This window comes from Lacerta agilis, chromosome 2 (assembly GCF_009819535.1).
Source record: "Lacerta agilis isolate rLacAgi1 chromosome 2, rLacAgi1.pri, whole genome shotgun sequence".
NCBI classification, from domain to species: Eukaryota; Metazoa; Chordata; class Lepidosauria; order Squamata; family Lacertidae; genus Lacerta; species Lacerta agilis.
In genome coordinates, this window is record NC_046313.1 from 43,597 (window position 1) to 65,009 (window position 21,413).

At 44.6% G+C, this 21,413-nt stretch overlaps 2 pseudogenes; one reads left to right on the plus strand and one right to left on the minus strand.

The window, feature by feature from the left end:
* Nucleotides 1-306: 306 nt before the first annotated feature.
* On the minus strand, nt 307-7,315 carry LOC117042871 (annotated as a pseudogene).
* A 6,616-nt stretch (nt 7,316-13,931) lies between these two features.
* Nucleotides 13,932-15,457, plus strand: LOC117042998 (annotated as a pseudogene).
* The last annotated feature ends 5,956 nt before the right edge of the window (nt 15,458-21,413 follow it).

Sequence of the window (21,413 nt, forward strand, 5' to 3'; positions counted from 1 at the left end):
TAGAGGGGGCCCCGTGCCGCATGGAGCTGGTCACAGGTTCAACCCTATCCATAATCTCGGCACGGACTTTAAGGAAACTGTGCCCTAGTGGGGGGTCCCAAACTCAGGCCGGCCCCATTCACCCTCTGGGACTTCCCGAAATGTCAGGTCCCCACAATAGGGGTGGGGACCTTCAGGGTGCAATATCGAGGGCGGACGCGGCAACTGGACTTGCTCGTGGTCAAGGGCTTACTGGGATTGGCATGGTTTGGACCACTGGGGCTAGCCGTCACCAGGGTGAACCGCACTAGCTTACAAGTGGATCTGGACGCCATATGCAAGGAGTTTCCGGCGGTTTTCGATGGGAAATTGGGACAGTATACGGGCCCCCCTATTGCCCTACAGCTGGACCCCGCAGTACGACCTGTCAGGCTCAAGGCCCGCCGGGTCCCGTTCGCCCTGAAACCCCGTATAGACGAGGAATTGGACCGGCTCGTGGAGCAAGGAGTGCTGGAGCCTGTGCCTAATGCCACCTGGGAAACCCCGATCGTCACACCCGTCAAGCCTAATGGTTCGGTCCGCATCTGCGCAGACTACAAATGTACCATAAACAAGGCCCTCATGGCCCACGCATACCCAGTGCCAGTGGTCAGCCATGTCCTCGCCACCCTGGCTGGGTCAAATTTTTTTGGCAAGCTGGACTTGGCCCAAGCCTATCAACAGCTGCCAGTAGATGAAGCCACAGCAGAGGCACAGACGATTGTGACGCACAGGGGAGCGTTCAAGGTAAAGCGGCTGCAATTCGGTGTCAGCGTGGCACCAGGCATATTCCAGAATCTAATGGACTCGCTGCTTAAAGGGATTCCTGGCGTCACCCCCTTCTTCGATGATGTGTTGATTGCCGGGCCCACGGCAGAGGAGTTTGAGGACCGCCTTCGCACCGTTCTGCACCGTTTCCAGATGGCGGGTCTCAAGGTGAAGTGGGAAAAGTGTCTACTAGGAGTGCCTCAGGTGAACTTTCTGGGATTTATGGTGGATGCAGAAGGGGTCCACCCGACTGGGGACAAGGTACGGGCCATTTGTGATGCCCCAGCGCCCAAGGGCAAGACTGAACTTCAGGCCTTCTTGGGGCTATTGAACTTTTACCATGCCTTCCTTCCCCATAAGGCAGCAGTAGCAGAGCCCCTACACAGACTCCTGGACAAGCGGGCCCCTTGGGTGTGGGGCCAGCGCCAGGAGGCCGCATTCCAGGCAGTCAAGGACTTGCTCGTCTCAAACTCTGTCTTGGCACACTTCGATGAGAGGCTGCCGGTGGTCCTAGCATGCGACGCCTCACCCTACGGCATCGGCGCTGTCCTTGGACACCAACTCCCAGATGGAAGAGAGGTGCCAGTGGCATACTTTTCCCAGACACTCACCGCAGCCGAGCGGAACTACTCGCAAATTGACAAGGAAGGTCTGGCAATCGTGAAGGGAGTAAAAAAATTCCATGATTTCTTGTACGGGCGGCCCTTTACCGTGGTGACTGATCACAAGCCGTTGCTTGGTTTGTTTGCCCCCGAAAAGCAGACCCCCCAAGTGCTGTCTCCTTGTGTCCTCAGGTGGTCAATTTTCCTTGCCGGCTACCAGTATGCACTGATTCACCGCCCTGGGAAAGCGATGGGCCACGCAGACGCCCTCAGCAGGCTACCACTACCAGAAACAGGCCCCGACCCAGCACCCGCACACGAGGTTATGAGCCTGGAGTTGCTTCCCGACCGCCCTATTCAGGCACAAGAAGTTGCACACCATTCCAAGAAAGATAGGGTCATCTCCCGGGTCCTGGACTGGGTGTGGAGGGGATGGCCCAGCAGCAGCCCCGGGCCAGAATTCGCTGGCTACACAACCCGTAAACATGAACTGTCGGCCCACAAGGGGTGCCTGTTATGGGGAAGCAGGGTCGTCGTTCCTGAACCCCTTCGCAAAAGGGTCCTTGCAGCCCTTCACGAGACACACCCAGGGGTAGTGAGAATGAAGGCCCTCGCCAGGAGTTATGTATGGTGGCCAGGGATTGACGGAGAGATAGAGACCTGGGTCAAACACTGCCAGGCCTGCCAAGAATCCCGCCCAGATCCCCCAAGGTCCCCAGTGCAGTCCTGGGAGTCCGCCCGAGCACCATGGTCACGCCTGCACATGGACTTCGCGGGCCCCTTCCAGGGGAAAACATTCTTCATAGTGGTGGACTCCTACACCAAATGGCTGGAAGTCGCACTGGTACCATCCACTTCTACGTCCGCAGCCATCCGGGTACTACGCAGGCTGTTTGCAACCCATGGACTCCCTGACACTCTCGTCTCAGACAACGGAACCGCATTTACGTCAGAAGAATTCCAGACCTTCACAGCGCAGAATGCCATCCGCCACATCCGCTCAGCACCATTCCACCCTGCCACCAATGGCCAAGCAGAGCGCATGGTGCGGACCACCAAGGACAACCTACGCCGCATGACGCAAGGGGACTGGGAGTACCGCCTTGCCACATTCCTTCTAGCACAGCACAGCACCCCCAGCTCAACGACTGGCCGGAGCCCCGCTGAACTACTAATGGGCCGGCGCCTTGCAATCAGACTGGACCGCCTCCACCCCGACAGAGCTCAGGATGAGGTAGTGGTGGGTGAAGGCAGGAACCCCCGGACCTTTGTGGCCCAGGATCCAGTGTACGCAAAGAATTTTGGGGCAGGCCCGGCATGGGTACCCGCCACAGTCACCAGGGTGACAGGCCCCGTGTCATACGAGGTGCTAACAGAGGGGGGGGGGGCAATGCTGGCGCCGCCACTGCGACCAGCTACGGCGACGATTCCCAGGAGAAAACCAGGAGGAGGACAGGTCAGAGGAGTCCCAAGGGAACAGTGGGGCATTGAGACCCGTAGAGCAGGAGGGGCTGGCAGGGGAGGCAGAATCAGTAAATACTGATAGGACCCGCGAGGCCGAAAGGGCACCGGAACCAGAGCCACGACAGAGCGAGCTGGTTGCGCCAGACCAAACAGCCCCATCACAACCAGCAGCCTCGGAACACGAGCCAGAACCAGAACCCCTGACCAGGGAACAGCCCAGGCCGCAACGCACACGTAGGCGACCAGCGTACCTTGAGGACTATGGATGCAACCTCCCAGGCACTACTGGAACTTAGAGGGGAGGTGTGTTATGTACTGAGTTGAATAGGATCCAAACTGCAGCAGGCTGATTGGTCCTAGAACAATAGGATTGAGATTGCAGCAGTCTGACTGGTCCCAGAACAATAGGATTGAGATTGCAGCAGTCTGATTGGTCCCAGAACAATAGGATTGAGATTGCAGCAGTCTGATTGGTCCGCAGGAGCCACCCAATCCAGCTCCAGGTGGAAGTGAATCTGCACTCTGATTGGCATACAGGAGTATCCCTGAATTAGCCAATCACGTGGGGCCCATTGTGTAAATAGTGTATATAAAGCAAACGTTTTGGGGGAACTACATTCCTCACTGAATAAAGAGCATGAAATTCACACTCGACTCCGAGTATCTTTCACTCTCCATGTTATTCCACTTTCTCTTTCTGTCTCTCTGTCTCTCTCTGTCTCCCTGTATCTGTCTCTCTCTCTCTCCTCTCTTAGGTGTGCAAACTCCTGCTGATTCATCTCAGTCCTCTGCTTGAAACTTAGCTGGAGAAGCAGACATCCCACTAAAGCAAGGAAAAAGAGGAAGATACAGAACTATCAATTTTACATCAGGATGCCAGAGAAGGCTTCCACACCATACTTGGATGCGGCATAGGGTGCTGCAAAGCATGCCAGTCGTCCCATCATACTGGACATGTTGACCACCCTCCCTCTGGTTCTTCTCACCAGGGGCAGCATGTGTAGCATCATGTCAATCATCCCAAGAAGGTTGACACTGATCACCTTTGCAAAGCCATCTCTGGTCAGCCATTCACTGGGATCTGATGGGACACCTATTCCCGCATTGTTCACCAAGCCCCAGAGCCCTGTGTAAGTAGAAAATTTTACTCTTATTATTCCAGGTTCCCACCTACCTTAATAATTGGATATACACAGTTCTTTGGAAATGTGAGTATATCTGCATTCTTCTGAGCGCTCTCTCTCTCTCTCTTTAAAGGATCTAATGAAGTTTTCTTTAAGAGTGGACACACCACTGCTTCCTTCAGCTCCTCTGGGAATGTCCCCATGCCAAGGGACATAATTGATGATTTCTTTTTTTAAAAGGAATTTATTAAATTTTAATAATAAAACATACACAAAATACAAAATACAACCAACTACAAAAAACTACAAAACTACAAAAAATACAAAAAACTTAACAATAAACACTTAACTATCCTTATCTTATTCCTAACATTGTTCGGGGACCTCCTCACATCCTCTCTAATTTCTAATCTTCTTTAGTAACTTTGTAACATTGTATAGTCTTCTTTCTAACCTATTATCATTATAAACCTTAATCAACATTTAACTCTATTATAATCCTAGTAAAATCCACATAACATAATTCTAACTACTTCTTATATCCTATTTTAAACTAACTTCTGGCAATACTGTAGCCTTAAATGTCCTTCTGATTTTAATTTCAAATGTCTACCTTTTCACGTCATTTCAAATAGTCTTCTCAGCAGAGAATCATCCATTCTCCATCTAAAGGAATCCTTGGAGAAAATTTTCAAATCCAATTGTACTGCATTATGGTCCGAACACGTCTTGGGGCAGATTTCTGCCTTATGAATTTTAGGTGCCAATAATCTTGAGATCCATATATAATCGAGCCGTGACCATGACACCTGTGGTTCCAAATAATACATTGCCTCTGTCTCGGTGGGATTCTTCAATCTCCATGAGTCTATCAAATCCAAATTGTCCACCATTTCAAAAAAGGTTTTTGGCAGTTTCCCTTCATTTGTAATTTTAGCCCTTTGTTATCTATCCATCAAAGTGGAAACTGCCCCATTAAAATCTCCTAGGCAAATAAGATTGTAGTCCATATAGTCCAGTAAGATGTCATGAATCTTCTTAAAGAAAATTGATTTTCCATCATTTGGTGCATAAATTCCCAGTATTATGTATTTTTCACCTTGCACAGTTATTTCAATCGCGATATATCTCCCTTCTTCATCCTTGAACAATTGTCTTGGATTTTATTTCTCTTTTACATAGATTACAACTCCTCTCTTCTTGCCCTTATCCGAAGAAATAAATTCCTGTCCTAATTTCTTATTTTGCAAAATCCTTCTATGCTGCCGGATTACACATGTCTCCTGTAAACAAATTATATCCAAATTCTTCTTTTCTAATGCATGATTCACTCTATGTCTCTTGGGCCTCTGGTTCAGACCGTGGACATTCCACGTCAATAGTTTCAGCATCATTTTGTTAAGCGGCACCCCCAACTTCTTCTTCTTCTTCTTCTTCTTCTTCTTCTTCTTCTTCTTCTTCTTCTTCTCCTGGTGTCAATCTTCCTGGTACAGGTGGGTAGAGTCTTGTCAAATCGAATGAAGAGCCTTCAAAATCTGTTGCATATTTCTCCAAAAACTTCTGTTTGTCCTCAAACGATCTTATTCTTACCCTTCTTTCTTTGTATCTAAACATTAGGCCTTGTGAAAACTCCCAGCTGTAAGGAATCTTTCTTCTTCTTAATTCTGCTGCCAGGTCAGCAAATCCAGATCTTAAATTTAAAAAGTACCTGGGGATATCCTTATAAATGATCACAGGATGCTGTTGTACCACCAAATTATTCTTATAGTGAAAGTCAAGAATCTGATCTCTCTGTTGCTTATTCTGGAACACTATCATACAGTCATTCACAGTCTTTGTGTTCTTCTTGCCTTTGGCTCCAAATCTGTAGGCCTTGACAATAAATGTTTGCAGATCACTCTCTTCCAATTCCCAGAAAACAGAAAATTCCTTTACTATGAAATCCTTGAGGCTTTCTTGTTCCAGCTCAGGAAGATGTCTCAGTCTTAAATTCTGTTCCCTTTCTCTGAGCTGCAAAAAAGCCAGTTGCTCCTGCACGTCTCTTTGCTGGTTCTCAAGCCTTTGAAATTTATCTGTATCCAATTTTTCAACTCTCTTCTCCACAGCTGTAATTTTAACTTTGAATTCTTCTGATTCTTCCTTTAATACTTTAAATTCCTTTCCAATCTGTTTAATTTCCGCAGTGTTCTCCTTCACTGTTTTGTCCACAGATTGGATGGATCTCTCAAGCCTGTCTGTAGATTCTTCTAATTTGTCTGACACTGCTCGAATAGAAGCATTCACTTTTTCAAAGGCTGTGAGCATCTGCTCCTCAAAGGACTTAGTTGCAGAAGTTTTCCTTTTCTGCTCTTCTTTCTGTTTATCTTCCTTTAGCTGCTTTGTTATCGCTCTTGTAGAACCAAGTGGCGTCACAGATTCCATATCAAAAACAGCCTACTGCTGGGAACTCAAGGTCACTTTACTTTCTGCAAGCTAAGAACCTAAACAATCCTTCAAATAACTCCAGGTGGCTCCCAAGGCTGAGCCAGAGAGCAAACAGTCAACAGCACAGTCCTTTCACAAGAGTCCCATGCAATCCCAGCTCCAACAATTTAAAGGCACTTTCAAAAAGTTCAGAACTTTACACTTCTCAAAAGTCAAGAAAACGAGGGTAAACTTCAGGAGGAGCGTCCTGAAGACCTGGGATCCAGTGGGTACAAGAAGCACCGTCCTTGCCTAGTAAGGTCTGTTCAAGCGAGCGGGGCTCCGGTGCAGTACTGAGGATCTATCACTTTCCCGATGACACGAAGCAGCGGCTGCTGACAGACTTTGGAGCGCTTTGCTTTTCCTCGAATAATTGATGATTTCAACCAGGGGGACCCGCACAATGCCTGGAAACGCTCTGATAAGCCAAGACAGGCATGGGTTGAGGAGGCCAGTGGTGGGCCTACTGGCTCGGAGGAGTTTGTCCATGTCAGCGGGGAGTATCCAATCGATGATGATACAGATAATGCCTGGCCTGATCCAGAGCATGGAAACAACACAACAAAAGCTACCTTTCTTCCCCACTTGCTCTTTCACCCACTCCAACGCTGCCGCAACGCTCTCTGTACTGGTGACATCCAGAACAGTGGTTTTCAAGCACTCTGAGGTGACCATCTCCAGCTGCTCTGCCCCCTTCTGTGTGGTACAGGTTGCCAACACCCGAACACCCCGGGCATCCAGGTGCCTTGCAAGGTGGTTTCCAAAGCCAGCGGAACAGCCAATGATGAGGACTTATTTCTCCGCCAGGTTCTCCACCGTCTGTCTCTCCTGGTACCATCGGCGAAGGAAGTAAAGCCCCAGCAGGGAGAGCCACATGGCTGAAACCTGCAGGGAAGAAGCTGGCAAGAATGAGGGCACACACCTAGCGGGACTTGGAGGGGCAAAAGTCGAATCCCTCCTTCACCTCAACGCTCACTGGCAGACCTTTTATGTTGCCACTGCTGAATTTGGACTCACTCCCTTGCAGTGTTGTTGAGGGGAAGGAGAAACTTTGCATGGTGCAATGAGCTGCTTGGAGCAGAGGCGGGCAAAAAAAAGTAGTTAGATGCTTTGTCAGGAGTTCTCTTCCCTTTGATGTTGCTCATGAGAAAAGACCAGCTCCAGTGGTGAGCTAATAAGCTATTTATTGTTCATTAAGAGTTAAAGAGTCTTGAAGCATGACTGCTTAATCAGTTTCAGTTTCCCGGACTGCTGTCCTCCCGCGCGCGCCAACAGAGCCAATTTCTCGGCACTCTGATATGACGTCGTCGCCTCCTCCTCCCCCTCGGCTCACTCACTTGTCTGCTACTGACAATGTTTGAAATCTCTCCCTCCTCCAGAGACAATTCCTGATGGGGACTGGGAGAGGAAGATGAATCTGCTGAAATTATAGGCAACTGCTTTCTGTATCCCAGCGACCCCCCTTTACTTGAAGAATCGCTATCTTTTCTCTCAGCTGCAGCTTGCCCCTTTCGCTCCCACTGCTCCTCCTGAGCAATCCCTCTATCCCTGACATGCTTATTAACCGAAGAACTAAAAAAAGTGGAACAGTATGACCCAATCTACATCTATTGACATAAGCAACACTGAGCTCAAATATTGTGCAAGCTCAGCATTAGCATCCAAGAGGTCACATGCCTTATTTTGCCATCATTGCACCACAGTTGCTCAAGGTCCAATCCCCGATTTGTTTTGTGTGATCAAACTCTCCCAATTGAGTTTCAGTAAATATTTTGCAGATGATGGACACCAATCTTTATATAGTTATATATAAATATATATCCTTATATATTTCACACAGAAAGGGGTGGAAGAGCTGGAGAGGTTCACTTCAGATCGGTTGAAAACCACCCTCCTTGGAAGCAAAAAGTTATAGGAGAATTCAAAAGAAAAAAATATTGTGGTGAATTTATTTAATTTACAAATCTGTGTAAAGAAATAAAGATACTATAAGGTATAGTGAGAAAGATAGGAAGTGATTGTTTATTTTTAAATTGTTAGTCAGTTGTTAGTCAATGGCATGAGGATGTATTATAATGTCTGTTTATTAAATGTATGATTGTATTTGTTTTGTTTTGAATGTTGTACTATTCTTGGTTTGTATGTTTTGTATGATTTGTAAGATCTGTATGATTAGTTGTCTGTGTTATATGTTATATACGTAATAAAGAATTTTTTAAAATTAAAAAAAGAAAAGAAAAAGAAATACACCCTCCTGGATGTCACCAGCCCAGAGAGCATTGCAGCAGCGACTGAGTGGGTGAAAGTGTTCGTCAGAGACAAAGGTACAATGGCTGGCTTCCAGGTATGAGCTTCAAGATAGGGCATGTTGCAAAGGGCAGGAGAGATACAGCTATACAGTAACACTTCTAAGTGTTGTTGGGGAAATTCCCCCACCCCCTCTCTTGGGGTCTGTGGTTGGAAGTCTGTCACAAGCAGCTAAGTAGCACACCCTACCCTGAAACAGCAGTTCAAGTACAGTAATAGTTTCACACAAACAAGGGAAGATTCAAAACAGCCATTTGTGGTATCCCATGGCAACATAAATCCATATGTGGCTCAGCTTCACGAGTCCTCTATAGGGACTGCATAGCCTTAGCATGCCTACATAGGAACATTTTCTTTTTCTTTTTTTATATTTTTTATAAAGTTTTTATTTTTTCAGTATAAGGAAAAAAAACAGACACATACACATATACACATAAAGAAAAAAACATAATAAACAATTGAACAATAAAATACAATAGACAAAGAAAAAACTTATACCTACCTACACAAAATAAAACTAATCCTTATCTCATTCATGTTTCAATCTTCATTAACTGGGGACCTCCCCCGCAAACTCGGCTGCATTCAAAATCAATATACTATGGTAATTTTGTATCTTTTTCTCATAAACATTAACTAAACTTCTTAAAATCTTTAAAACAATTAATGACATATATTCCATCACTTATACTATATATTCTGAAATTCTTAAACAATTAACTTCATCATGACAATACTTCTTATAAACAATTTTATCTAACATCAACAAGCTAAAGCCAATTATCTAGCTGATTCTGCTCAAATATTCAATTTTACACACTTATTTAAATAGTCTTTAAAATTCTTCCACTCCTGAAACACCTTCTCCTCCCTCTGGTCTCGGATTCTCGCGGTCAGTTCAGCAAGTTCCATAAAGTCCATCAGCTTCATCTGCCATTCTTCCACTGTCGGGATCTCTTCACCTTTCCAGTTTCTTGCAAGTAAAATTCTAGCGGCTGTTGTGGCATACATAAAAAACACTCTATCCTGACTGGGTATCTCACCGTTAACCATGCTCAAAAGAAAAGCCTCTGGTTTCTTAATGAAGGTAACTTTCATTACCTTCTTGAGTTCATTATAAATCTTCTCCCAGAAGGCCTTTACCTTTGGACATGTCCACCACATGTGGTAGAAGGTCCCTTCCACCGATTTACATTTCCAACACACATTGCTTGCTGCTGGGTATATCTTAGCTATCTTAACTGGTGTCAGATACCACCTGTATATCATTTTCATAATATTTTCTCTTAGTACACTACAAGCAGTAGGTATCTGAAGAAGTGTGCATGCACACGAAAGCTCATACCAGGAACAAACTCAGTTGGTCTCTAAGGTGCTACTAGAAAGAATTTTCGATTTTGTTTTGACTACAAGCAGTAAATTTAACACCTTCCTTCCACAACCTCTCCCAATCCACCATCATAATATTATGTCCCACATCTTTTGCCCAATCAATCATCACTGACTTAACTAATTCATCTTTCGTATGCCACTCTAGCAACAAATTATACATCCTGGAAAGGTTTTTAGAGATCGGTTCAATTAACTCTGTTTCCAACTTTGACTTTTCAATTTGAAAACCAATTTTTTTGTCGGCTCTAAAAGTTTCATAAATTTGACGATACTGCAGCCAGTCAGTGACTTTTTCAATCACCTCATAGCTTTTCAGCTTAAATGTCTCACCTTCCTGCTGCAGTATTTCTGCATATCTTGGCCATTTTGCAGGCATATTAGGTCTCATAGGAACATTTTCAATAACTTTTAAAGCTTCCTACCTGTCTGTTTCTGGCAATGCTCCATGTCCTCCCTCTAGCCAGCATTACCACCTGTTACTCTAGGCACACAGTCCCTACATGCTGTGATACGTTGCACACAACTGATTCTGCCTCTAGCGAGCAAGCTGTTTTACTACAAACCACAGCTATTTCAACCATTTTTCCTCTTACTCACTAAAGCACAGAAAAAGCATGCTGTAGAACAACACTTTGACACAGAAAGATAGATTTTAAAAATGCAACTCCCACAATCCTTGTCTATCAGCCATGGTGGGTGGTATTGATGGGAGCTGGAGTCCAACACCATCGGCTTCCCCATCCCTGGTTTACAGAACCTTGTGAGTGCAGAATTTTGAGGACCCACCCCCCCAGTCCAGCAACACATTTTGTTATAAGAAAAATATATTACTTGCTGTTCCCAAGCTCTGCTTAGCCTGCGCCAGGTGTTCAGCATCATTTTATCATGTTTTTTGTAGTCCTTTGTTTTTGTTTTTTTTAATAAAAATTTATTGGTTTTTCCAGATATAAACAACAACAAATAAACACATTCAATCAACATATAAAACAAATAGAACAAAAACTAACAAAAACTAATACATACCTCAACCAAACAGGAACACAGGAATCTAATACTTATAATCTCATTTCAAATCTTATTTAGGGGGACTTCCCCTGTTCTCTCTTCTGCGTTCAAATTCTAATTTACTTTTAAGTAACTTTGTAACTAATTTAATAATCATTCACCATAAATCTTAAACTTCAAATAGACATCTTATACATCTTATATCATTCAACTTATTATTATCACATAAAATCATATTCTAAATCTTAACTTCTTATTTCCTTTTTTCTCTTAACTTATTAAAACTATTGCTGCTATTACTTCTAATTCCTACCTTAAAAATATTATAATCATATCATTATTATAAAGAACACCTGAACATTTCTTCCCTTTTCCAAATCTTATGTTTCCCTCTGACGTCGGAGTACCATGGTTAGCCTTCCTGATATATCTCATAAATTCCTTCACCCCACACCCCTCCTTGCCATCCTCCCTCCTCCCATCTCACTTTCCCACCAGTCTTCCCCCCAGCAACTTCCCAGTTGAAATCTTCCTTCCCTTCCACCAGCTTCTTCTTTCCCAATATCACATCTTCCTTGTTCCAGAGTGTCACCTATTCCTTGATACCTAGAAACCAAAACATTGGTACCAAGTCCCTTTGCTGAACTCTTCCAATCAGCTTGTACATTGTCTCCAAATGGTTCTAGTCCATTCTTCAAATCCATTTTTAAATCCCAGAGTTGATATTCCTGCGTTTCTGGGCTCTCACCCCAGAAAGCTGTTATAAAGTCATTATCCGCAGCCTCAGACCTCTCACATCCATGAGGTCCTTCTTCTTGTTGAACCTGTGTCTTCTCAACTTCAGATAGCAGTTCTGGAAAATAATTCTCTGTAATTATATCTTTAAATGTATCTTTAAATTCACTAGTTGTTACTTTGAGTTCCTTACCAAAGTTCTTAATAGCACTTTGAATCCCAGAAAAAGTTTCAGTGACACTCTGATGCAAAAGTTCCAATCGCAGTAGGGGTTTTTTCCTGGCCTGATAACATTGCTGGGTCTGGGAGAACCGTGGGAACCAGACAGATACAAGCAGGGGCGAGCAGGAAGCAACAAAGTCTCAGTACTTTTCCATCCTCACTGATCAAATTTCAGCTGCCATTTTCCCCTTCCATCAGAGGGTAAACTTTCTTTCACTATAATCCTCTGTTAAACGGAAGAAATAGTTCAAGTTTCTAAGTCTCGTCCCAATCAGGGATTTCTTAAGCCATCAAAAACAGAATCCAAGTCAACGTAAAACTTCAAAGCATTCCAAAATAGCAACAGCAAAATCCAGTGTTACTTTGATCTTGCCGCAAAGGAGAGAAACGGACTTCCTCTTTTAAAGTTTCTCCCCATAAACCAATCAATCCAAATTAGGTCCAAATTGTAATCCTTACTTACGGTTTTCTTCTTTTCAAGCAAATTTTGGAAGAACGGGGTGCTCACTGCCGGTGGCCGGCTGCCACTTAGTTTCCCCCGGTTAGGGACAGCTTCCTCAGCCCTGCGCCGGAGCCAGTTCACTTGAGTCTCCCTTTTACAAGGGAAGCTCGAGAACTGGACGACGCAAAGGGGCCCGCCGGAATGCCCTGTCCACGGGACGCTCCTCCTGTGGGTTACCGGGGAAACCGGAGCTGACTCGGAGCCGAGACAGCTCCCAACCATCGGCAATGGCGCTCGCGCTGGAAGTCCGTTTTTAGTAGTCCTTTGGTTGCCCCCAGAGTGTGGCTGGAGTATAAATATATTATTATTATTATTATTATTATTATTATTATTATTATTATTATTATTTACTCAAATGCTTACTTGCATTTGAGTAAGAAAATAATAATAATACTCCACAGGGCTCTGGGGCTTGGTAAACAATGCAGGGATTGTGGAAGCGATGGTACCCAATAAATGGCTGGACAAAGATGCCTTTGTAAGAGTGCCAAATGTCAATCTGGTTGGACTGATTGACGTGACGCTACACATGTTGCTGCTGGTGAAGAAGGCCAGGGGAAGGGTTGTTAACATGTCTAGCATTCTGGGGCAACTGGCTTTCTACGGAGGAGGCTACTGTCCATCTAAGTATGGGGCTTTCTCCGACTCTCTCAGGTAAGCTATCACTTCTGACACCATAATTGTCAAAATGCAATGCAGAGAGGGACTAAATATCTCAGGCCCAGATCAAGAGGAGGAAGAAGGCAATCAATTTTGGGCTTTGCTGGCTGTTTCATTTCCCCCCACCCCACAGCTGGGGACAGTGAAGTTGAACAATTATGTGTCCAATGCCATTTTTTATTATTAGCTTCCCTGCTAAGGAGTGAGGTTTTAAGAAGCACCTTTTGCAAAAATTTGGGCCGAAATGATGCCTGCCTCTGTTCACTGGGTTAGCCTCATCCCTGGAATGTGAGATAATTTTCTATGGATCTTTCAATGGGTCCTTGACTAGCCAAATAAACTCCTCTTCTGAGTTCAGAGGGCTGTCTGGGTAGCTGTTTGCAATCACCTACCCTTGCTCCCAAAATTCACCCCCCCACCATTTCCTTTAATTGCCAGACCAGATTCAAACTCAATCTGTAAAAATGTTTTATGGAAAAATATGAGAGACATTACACACACTTTGTAAACCAAGAAAATCTTTAATAATAAAAAAATAAAAAAATACTCAATTTCTTCCTATATAGCTGTCGTCTGTTAGCCACAGTTGCAGGGGTAGCTGTGTGAACCATGTAAAACCCATTGTCTCTTTCTAGGCATGAGCTAAGCCTATTTGGGGTGAAAGTAGCCATGGTGGGGCCAAGCTTTTTCCGAACAAACATGACTAATGTCCAGCACAGCCTGAGCGTCCTCGAGCAGCAATGGGTCCGCACCCCACAGGAAGTCAAAGATAGCTATGGACAGACCTACTGTGAGAGATGTGAGTCCTCCATGTGGGGAGAGAACTGGGGCCGCCTTCATTGGTGGGCAGGAGCTGCGTGCTTGCTCCGCCATTGAGATAAAGGAGAACCTAGTGCCCGTCAGATGTTGTTGGACTGCAACTCCCATCAGCCCAAGTCATCATAGCTGGGGATAGTGGGAGTTGGAGTCCTGCAACATTTTGGAGGGCCACAAGTCCCTTGCATTTGCGAACCTTTGCCAACAGAACCTCCCTGTCCATTTGAAGGATGGGAGGTTTGCCTTTAATATTGGGTTGCATCCACACCATACATTCAAAGCATGTTTATACCACTTTAACAGTCATGGCTTCTCCCAAAGAATCCTGGGAATTGTAGTTTACCCCTCACGGAACTATAACTCCCAGCACCCTTCCCACGATTTTGGGAGGGGAGCCATAATTGTTAAAGTGGTATAAATGTGCTTTAAAGGCATGGTGTCCTTGGTGCTGAAGAATCATTAAAGCCATTTGGGGGCCTTCTGCCTTTTCACAGTAGTCATCAGTCACAACTCAGACACTCAATGGCTAAAACAGTGGAAGGTGGAAGCAAACCAATATCTCACAAAGGAATTTTGCTCTCTGTCATTTGTTCCAAAGGAGCTAGAGACTCAATACATCTTTCTTTAATGAAATCTCAGAGTCTGGCCTTGTGTTGGTTCTGGGCCCAGTAGTACAGAGGTTACTCTTTGTATTTACCCCTTTTGGTGGCCCTGATTCCTTTTGATGAGTCAGAATTGTCTCCAAACATAGGAAGGGTGGATAGACCTGACTCTGCAACAGCCTCATCTCCTGACCGGTCTCTCCGATTTCTGACTCCTGTCTCTATGATTTATGGTTAGCCCCCTAAGAGTTCCATCTTCCTCCCAGTTTGAAAACAAACTCATTGGGAAAAAAGACCACCTGCTCTGCTTCCTCCCTCAGACTTGGCAAAGTCCCAACTGCTCAAACGTTTGTTGATTTCTTTAATGGAACAGGGAATGTACCTTTCCAAATTCAGAAACTGCTCTTGGGAGGAAAAAAGATGGTTGAGTGATTAGCACCAGTTCTTATTGTTGATTTGAAAACTGCTAATACTGTCGCACAGAGAACGGCTTCATTTCCTGGTGTTGATTTGCATTGTTTTGGACCACAAATCTTCTCCCCTAACTCCCTCTCTTTTTCTTCTCAGTGCGCCAGATGTTCAAAGAGAGTCTCATCACTCGATGCAGCACTAACCTCTACCTGGTCACTGACTGCATGGAGCATGCCTTGACATCCCGGCACCCTCGCACCCGCTACTCTGGAGGCTGGGACTCCCAGTTCTTCTTTGTCCCTCTCTCTTACATGCCCACAGCATTGGCAGACCTTGTCCTGGCCCAAACCTGCTCAGGCTGTGTGAAGACAGTGGCATGAAAAGAGTTGTGGCTAGGGAAAGAAAGAAGGGGATTGGATCGCCAGCTCCAGGAGAAGAGCGACAAGGCTCCTACGCTTTCAGTAGTTGTGCACAAAAGGGACTTTCAGCATGTGTGGTTTGTGTTGGCAAGCTATGCATGTTGCGTTGTTTGCTGGTTACCCCATGCCATTTTTCAAGCTCCCTTTGCACTTTAATGAAAAAATTCTGCAATTGGCATTTTCTGAAACAATATACAACCTGAAAGAGAGGTATCCTTTGAGATTCTCACCTTTCTGAATTTTCTGATGCAGTTCTCCAGACCAATAACGTGTCTATAAGGGTCAGGAACAGAAACCAGTGAAACGAATATGATCATTATTTGTTCACATCATTGTTGTTCTTAAGTCATAGAATAATAGAATGGTAGTCTTGGAAGGGACCCTGAGGGTCATCTAGTCCAACAATCTCAACTAAAGCGTCCATGACAGATGCCCATCCAACCTCTGCTTAAAACCCTCCAATGAAAGCGAGTCCACATCCCCCAAGGGAGCTTGTTAGACTGAATAAATTGAAGAGGCATCCCAAAGTCTGAAAATGCTATGTAATCAATAACAATTTTGGATCTGATGTTTCCTTTACACTGACATGAATGTAAGTTATGTAAGCTAAGTGACTTGTGCTAAACAGCAGACAGCGAGGCAATTAATGTGTCTGGTGGAAACCAAACTGCAGCAGAATGGAAGCAGCTGTCTTCTTCCCACTTAAAGAAATAAAAGACAGAAAGAAACCAAAACTGACAGGTCTGTTCACTCCTAGCTTTTAGTGTGCCACTCCGTTTTCCTTCTGAAAAGCTTTTTGCCTTACTAACTGGATATTGGGTAGGAATTCAAGAAGCACAACTCTGCCCCAATTTTATTTTATCTAATTTCACATTTATAGAATCCATTTTATCACCTAGCTCAGCTCTTAGTCCCAAAATCAGTTCTTTTATCTCACCATTCTCCACTTCCATATTTGATGGGCGTCTTTGTATAGCCGCTGGGGTGTTAGTGTTGTAACTTTTAGATTTCTTGGTATCCTTTTCCATTTTCTTAACTGTCTTCCCAAGTATCTATTTGTTTGGTCTTTATATTCTCTTTATTCTATTCCTTTTTTGTGAGATGGGTAATGGTTCTTTCAATCTCATCTTTTTTCCTTTATGGTCAGTCCTGCAAATTATATCTAATCAGTCCCAAGGTTTATGTAGTTTCTAAGGGGATCCTCCAGTTAACAGTTTCCCCGAGGTAACTTTCCGGCCACTAGATGTCAGCAAAGCTCTCTTCTTATGTCCACTTGGATTTTATCTTAGCTTTGTTCTTTGTTTCCCTCTTCCTGCCTTGTTCCCACCACCTCCGGGAGATAATGAGTCGGCGTTTTCTTACTCAGCGTCTTTCCAATGGGAGACCCCCTCACCCAGTCCTACTCACTCAGCACAAATCATCAAACTGTCGTCTTAACGCCTCGTCCTTTCCCTGACCCTGCAGGTACATCCAGACTCAGCGTGCTGGGGTGGGTGGTGAGCTTTGAGTTCCTGGTCTCCGTTCTATTCCTGCTTGCTTATTTTCCTTCTGTATTGCTTTTTGTAGTAGTAAAGAAGTTCCCAGGATTCAGGCAAGTTCCTTCCTTTATAAATTGTTGTTAAATCGCTAAGCTTATTTCAAGTCATAATCAGAGCTGTAAGGGTCTGTATTGTAGTCCAGTAAGAGAACCACAATATTTATTGTTGATATATAATAAATTTTAAAGTAATAGCTCCGTTCTGGGTTCCCTTTCTTGTCTTCTGAAAACCCAGCCGCTAAGCTGCGCCTTCGTCTCGAGGCTTTTCTCACAGAAGGCTGGGTTAAAAGATTGCACCAGGGTTTCTCATTCAGTCTCTTTTCTGTAGTTTTTTAGTTATTCTTACCCCTCTTCGCGGCGCTGCTCCTTGCCCCCTGAGCTCCGGAATTTTCATCCGTGAGCTTATGTTCGTTGCCTCGAAAAACTCCTTTCCCTCTGTGGATGGGCTGCCTGAGTTGCAAACTCGGCAGTTTTCGACTTGGCTGCAGCAGCGACCAAATCGGAAGCTCCCTTTTACCTATACCTTTAACATGACTAGACAGGGCTCTAGCACTCTCCCGCCCCAGCCCTGCTCCCACAGTGGAGTCTACCTCCTTCCGAATCTGAGCAACTTTATCTGCAAAAAACTTTGCAAAAGCATTGCAGGAGATCTTGGGGTCCCTACCAGGCCTGATTCAGAATGAGCCACTAGCGCTCTAGCCGTCTCAATGATTGTTTCATCGCCCTCAGCTCTGGGGAAAACCACGGGGCTATCCAGGCTCCATGCAATCAGAGAGGGTGCTTTGGAGACAGGCAGAGAGTCAATAGCCCTGGTTAACTCCACATTCCAGCGGGCCACCAGGGAATCAGCTGAAAGGCCATCAACATGGGATAAAACATCCCCTACCACTCTCTGGAAGCCAATTGGATCCATTAAATGGCGGGGGCAGACCATCTGAATCAGCCCCACCTGCCTGCAGGTGGCTTTCTTATGCCAAGAGGAGAGAGGCAAGTTTCTGAACAGAGAAAGGTACTACAAAAGTGCACGCCTTTTGGAGCCATGCTCTGTGTTTCGATGTCCCAGCTTAGAGCAGGGATCCATTGTCTGCCGCTTTCTTTTCTTTCTTTCTTTTTTTAGGAAAAAAGAGTGCCAGCACGCACCATAAAGTTGTTACAGTAAGTGCCACACTTCTAACATTTGGGGGGGGGTTTGGAGGTGTTTTGAGTACCCCCAGGAAAAAAGCACTGGTACCACCGTAGCTTCATGTATGTGTATATGTAAAACATGTGTACAGTCTTTTCAAAAATACTTTACTGAACGCGGGGGGGGGGGGAAGAGAGAGAGAGAGAGAGAGAGAGAGACCAGAGATGAAAGACTTGAAAGCATGGCCCCAAAAGACACTTTTTTGGGGGATGTGGTTTCGTGTGAGTAATGTCACACAAAAGGTGCAAGTCCTGATTTGGCTTTGTGGGGTGTTGGAGGGAGATGAGAGCACATGACACTCAATGACACTCATTTTGGCTCTGGAATGATGACTTCCTGTTTGAAGGTCTACTGCCCTGCCTGTATCCTCACATGCCATGGAGGTTTGTCTTGTGATGTCACTAGTGTTATCAGTAGCATCCTGTCCCGAGAAATGTTTTCTCAGTGGTTCAGGTTGATCTAATCTTTAACTTCCTCCTTTAACTTGGGTTGGAACAACTATCAGTCAATTACAAAATGGGGTGCGGCAGATGCAAGCATTCTTGAAGGATTCTTAAGATACATTCCATTCTGGGTTCAGACCTTGCCATGGAACTGAGCCAGCCTTGGTTGCCCTGACAGATGGTCTCTGCAGAGGAACTCTCTTATATCCAGTGCTATTTAATATCTATATGAAACTGCTAGGAGCTGTCATTGGGAGTTTGGGGGATGAGATGCCTTCAGCATACTTTTCATTTCTTTTTCTCCTCTCCTGGATCAGGAGAGGACATGCAGTCCCTGGGCCACTGCCTGAATGCAGTGGTGAGATGGATGAAGAAACACAAGCGGAACTTGAATCCTGGCAGAATGGAGAAACCATGGGTTCTTTTGGGCACCTGCTAAGAACATTCTTGCTTAGGCAAGCCTACCCAAATGCATAGAAATGTTGATGTGAATTTTTAAACTGTTTTAGTATTTTAACTTTTGATATTTTAATATCTTGTAATTTTTTATCTTTTTGTAAACTGGTATATAAATTTTATGAAAATAAAAATAAATTCAGTATGGTGTTAACAAGGCAGTTCTGGTCCTTGGTAGAAATAGATGTTTTAAGAAACATCATAGTTGCTGGTTTATATACTACAAAAGGAATTTATGTAAAGGTTGGGGGGGTTGCCCCTCCAGCAGACATCATACATAAATTCAACACAATCACTCCTGCAAATGTACCCACAAAACACTTCATCACAGTTTTTTCCTACCTCTATTCAAAGGGCCTTTGCTGCACATTACCAAATGCAACAATTTACTGATAAATGTATCTGTGTACGGGCTCACTGGGAAAACTTTATAAAGTCATATAAAATCGCTCCAGTATGGATTTGTGCCATTCCAACTTTGTTCTGGTCAGGAAAGGAATGGCTGCCAAGGGGGGGAATCTGCGATGTGGGCAGCCATAATCCCTGAAACCTGGGATCGCTGTACACAGCAGCCTCTTGCACAAGAGATAATCACTGGCATCCTGGCAAATGGGTGCCAGACAAGCAGTTATCCCATGGACAATGGCAAACCACCCAGGAATGGATTAAGTCCTCAGTCAGGACAAAGGAGTGTGATTATCTGAGGGGAAAACAAAGAACTTAAAAAATATCCAAACCATTTGGAATACTGTCCAAATGGTTGGACAGTATTCTCGAAGCTACTAACATGAGTTTGGCCAAACTGCGGGAGGCGGTGAAGGATAGGCGTGCCTGGCGTGGTCTGGTCCATGGGGTCACGAAGAGTCGGACACGACTGAACGACTGAACAACAACAACATCACTTGATGGATGTATGGGAAGTTGGAGGCAAACCTGAGGAACTGGTTTCTACCAGAAAACCCCTCCTTGTTTGTGACGTATGTATGATGTATCTGTGATGTATGCATGATGCTTCACCAAAGGTGTGGGGAATAGGGGAAACTTATAAAAGTAAGAGCATCCTGTTGTTTGGGGCTTCTTCCTGCTTCTCCAATATGGTGGTGGTGGAAGTCCTGTTGCAACAGTCGTTTGAATAAAGACCAGGCCTACTGGCTGCTGTTTTGTTCCTTGACTCTCAGGAGCTGGGTAAGAGATAGGATCGCCATTTGCCACCCTGCCTGTATTCTTTCTAATTAGCTGTAATCAGGTCAATTTGCAACAGCAAAGGCGGAGTTTGAACAATCCGAGCACAACAGGTTGTTATTTTCTATTTAATTATTTCCCACCCTTCATCCTAAGGTGCTAGGGCGGGTTATAGCATTAAAACTGAACGTTGAAAACAAATTAAAACAAGTTGCAACACAAAGTTAAGGTAGGTCCTTATCTATGAGACACTCTTGGTACTTTTATCATCTGAAGTACGGTACAGTAGCATTAGGGTTAGATCCCACTTTAAGCACTGCTAAATTCTCAATGCAGATGTGCTGAAGGTGCATGCTGACAGTTACTTGTCAGGTATCTTACCTAGAGGTATATCTATGATTTATGATGTTTGGCCAAGAAATACAAGAGGAACCAGTTTTGAGAAAGGTGATTATGGGGATTCTCAAAAAAAGCAAAAGCAGAATAGACCCCTATTGACAAACCTGGGGTGGATCAAGACTAGGATCCTCACAGACAAGATCTGGGACAAGCTTGTCATTCTAGGTAGGTGGGATGGAGTTGAGGCCGGTCCCCTAGGTATACAGGAGCACTGACATACCAAGAAAGATTTAAAAGCATTTCTAAAATTCCACACACACAAACCCCCCAAAATATCCAAGAGCCACATAATTTCCTGCTCCTCACACACTCATATGCTTCCATTTGAACTTAGGGAGACTCCTGGAGATATTTCAGTCAGTTTGCTGGCAAATCAGCTCTTTGCACCATTTGACACACCCCAAATCAAAACTATAGGACCCCCCCCCCCCAAATGCAGTTTCTCACATTATTTTTCATCCTGGAAATGGAATTTTGAATGTGGAGTTTGAAAGTCTGAAATGTGTAATGGAAAATCCCAGGTGTGGAACTGCCCAGGCAACTGGCCCTTGGGGATAAGCCCACTGGTTTCTGTGGAGTTAAATAAAAGAAGTCCAGCCACTGGAGCAAAGGACAAAAGAGGGTTTATTGCACATAAGGTTACAGTAAAACTGCACACCCAGAGCAGCCTTACAGGAACTTTTAAAAACTGCTACCATAACCC